Source organism: Halichoeres trimaculatus, unplaced genomic scaffold (genome assembly GCF_033239565.1).
Source record: "Halichoeres trimaculatus isolate MK-OKI-2021-1 unplaced genomic scaffold, fHalTri1.1 fHalTri1_scaffold_20, whole genome shotgun sequence".
NCBI lineage: Eukaryota > Metazoa > Chordata > Actinopteri > Labriformes > Labridae > Halichoeres > Halichoeres trimaculatus.
The window spans coordinates 1966954-1970428 of NW_027437198.1; the positions used below are offsets into that span (position 1 = coordinate 1966954).

Below are 3475 nucleotides of genomic sequence, written 5' to 3' on the forward strand. Positions count from 1 at the left end.
TGTCCATCTGGTAAGGCATGTATTTGACGAAGGTGCCAAATGACTTTCTTTACCTCTGTGGATACTGACTGTCTACACTTAGGACATGTGTACATTTCTGTTGTTTAATTAACAGTCTGAAGCTTTGAGATTAGCTCGAGTACCTTGGCTCTTCTGGTTGAAATGGGGATGTCATAGATGTGTTCGAAGAAAGAGAAGACGAAAGAAGAGAAGAAAATGTATTTAAGGTACTTGAAGTTGTTAAACATGCTATAGCGCACAAGATATTGGAGGCTCATTACTACAAGCACACAGTCTTTGTAAAACATACCGGCACAAAATCCAGCAGGAAAGATACAGCAGACTTAATACTGCAGCGACTCCCTGCTACTGGTGGCAGAAGATGTGTGAGAACAACCAACATAGTGTAGCATTTTTCATCTGAAAAGAAATTGGTGTAAAGATTAGAGGGACAACTAATATAAGGTTTAAGATTTTGAGCAGCTCAAATTTAATGTTTGGTCCTCCACAATATGCTTTAAGGGACAAAAAAAGACTTTGATAGTGTATTTAGATATTTAATCATAGGGACACATAACACATGCAGAACAACAGACTTTGCCCTGTTCCAACTTTTTTTGAGGTGTTGCTTCTCTCAAATTCAATTTGACCTTACTTTCCATCTAACGGTAAATGTGTCTGATAGATTGTTTATGTTCTATTGCGGATAAAATTTTACCTTAAAATACGGCATATAGTATATAGTATATAGTATTAGCCAGTATTCAGGGTTTTATATAATTATATTCATTTATTTGTTCTCTTCAAATAATAATCATCATAATAAGGCTTCAGCTAAATTAGAGCGCCATCTCCTGGATATAACGCATTACAACTCAATACCCCGCTCAGCTGGTTATACTGGTATATAAGTCGCATCGGTATATAAGATGCAGCAGACTTTTTAGATGAAAAGTAGGTCTTAAAAGTGCACCAGATTTTATGGTAGCTTATGAAAGATGCAAATCAGTGCATTCCGTTTTATGTACATTTAACACAGCACTACTTTTTTGGATAAGCGTTGTAAATTTAGGATCATGTTGAAATAACTGTGTATTTACACTTTGGCTTGACTTAACAAGGACACTTCATACTGACAGGGCTGTAAAACAATACAGGAAAGTGTGTATGAATACTTTTCAATCACAGACACATACCATCATTTTGGTGGTCAATCCCCTCCATTAGAGATGCAACATCACCCCTCTCTCTGGCAGCAACAGCTTTAAGCTTCGGCATGATGCTGGCTTCCCATCGCCTGATGAAGCGGTCCGTCTTTCCATCTGTCATTTGGCCAAACTCCATATCCAGCTTACATAAAGATCACATTGTCAAGAATTAATTTTTGTTACAATTGTTACTTACATTGAGAAGTATTATGTAACTTAAAAAAAAGGCTATTATAACTGAGCAAACTGCAATGAGAAACATACCAGACTTGGCATATCCAAGAAGCGGGGGTATTCGTTGAAGATTTCCATCAATGTTGGAGAGGCACTCGTTATCCATCATCTACGGCTGGTGTATGACTTCTCCATTGCTGATTTTATTGAAACAACATTCTCTGAAGAAGGCCTGAGCCGTTTCATGAGAGTGATCCATTCACTGGTTGAACTGTTTTCCCCTTGACATTGTTCAGCTCTTGCCTCTGAGCCATCGCTGAACTTGCGCTTTGTGTAACGCCGCTGACCCGCCTCCAGCTTCCGCCGGATGTTACGGAGTCTCATTTCCAAGAATCCAGTATGTGACAATGGATCATAAAAATGCTCCTAAGATCATAGGAAAAAATGTTGATGCTGTTGATTTGCTTTGCAAAATTTGGCACAAGTTAAGACTTTCACAGCATAAAAACTCTAATAGCAATGACGACAAAAAGGTAAGAAAATAACAGCACAAAAGTGTAACAGTCAACAAGTTTCAGGCAACCTAGTCAATCAAATTTTATTGCTTCATGATATATTGTAGTTCCTTTCAGAGTAAGAACAAAAATGACTGTTTTGGCATCAAATGCTACTTACAAATCCCTCTCCTTCGCCATCGATCTGGACCCTTAAGGACGGGAATGTGGAGATGATCCTCTTTGCCAGAGCAAGTTTTTCTGCACTTGGAGGGTAACTGATTAAAATAGATAAATAAATAAATGTCTCAGTTTACAAGCCCAGTGAATTTGGTCATTGTATTAACCTGGTTATAAAAATAACCAAGTTTTGTTTGAGCCATAAAATGACTTAGGTAAGATCACATCTTTGTTGCTAGAAATATAAGTTTAAAACGCCCAGTTTAATCCATAGTTAAACAGGTGAATTTTCATCACATATGCAAATTTAGAAGTATGGGTAAAATTACACACTGTTAACTGTTTTTGAATTAATACAAAAATATGTTTTCTAATATACTCACAATCCATGCCTCTCCACCAAGTCACCAATGCATACTTTAACAAGGAGCCTCCTTGACTCAACTTTTAGTGTTCCATTTCTCTTGTGTTCTTCAAGTATTTCTGGCACCTTGTTTTGGAGAAGACAATGCAAGCCTCCTTCTTTGTCATCAGACATTGAATTATGCTGCGTAGATGGACAAGAATTGATGTTACAAATCAGTGGAATTAAATGATTGAGGGAATGCTTGATTTGGACATTAAAAAGAAAAAAAAAGGAGGGAAACTACGGAGCATTACTTGATTTGGCTACAAGCTAATTTAAGCTACAGAATACATTCAACTCATGTAATAATAAAATTGAAATACCTGAATTTGATGGACCTCTCCAGCATTTATGTGAGGGACTGCTTTTGTACTTGTTATGAATACTTGAAATCTATCAAAGTTCTTGATATCCACCTTCTCATCCACATCAATAAACTCTTGGAAATCAGCACAATATTTCAGAACTCTGTCTAGTTTAAAGGCTTGTTGATCAGGTATGGTTTGATTTATGAGATCTTCAAAACTGTAGACTGAATAAATTTTCCTTGATGCTTCTTTGCCATCTTTGAAGATAGCAGCAAGAATTTTTACCAGTCCAGCTTCAAGGATCACGTCCTAGAGGAAAGAAAGAAACAATATATAAACATATTTTATTTAGAGACTTCCCAACTTAATATAAATGACAACCTTTTTTATTTTCACGTCTTAATTTTTACATGAATTTGACTATTTATTTATTTATTACTGAGTATCATAGTCAGACTGGATCAAAGCTCATATAACTGAAATAAAAATTGATTTTTGAACCATAGGCACTAAGCATTTGATAAGACTCCGTTTATTTCTATGTATTACAAGTATGAACTAATTCTGATGAACTACTAACTTTGTTTTTGGGGTGTTTAACATGCCAGCACACACTTAAACACATGCACAAATTGATGCACACATAGTCAAGCAGTTTACAATATTGTGTGTTCCTTAAAACAAAATTGGACCTGTTAAAGAAAA

At 36.0% G+C, this 3475-nt stretch overlaps 1 long non-coding RNA gene across 1 annotated transcript; it reads right to left on the bottom strand.

The window, feature by feature from the left end:
* Window positions 1-310: 310 nt before the first annotated feature.
* On the bottom strand, window positions 311-2154 carry LOC141810162 (uncharacterized). Its single transcript, XR_012600053.1, has 4 exons — window positions 2058-2154; window positions 1473-1808; window positions 1197-1350; window positions 311-420 (listed from the first exon to the last, which is right to left on the bottom strand). It is a non-coding gene; the product is annotated as an uncharacterized LOC141810162 (long non-coding RNA).
* Between the last annotated feature and the right edge of the window lie 1321 nt (window positions 2155-3475).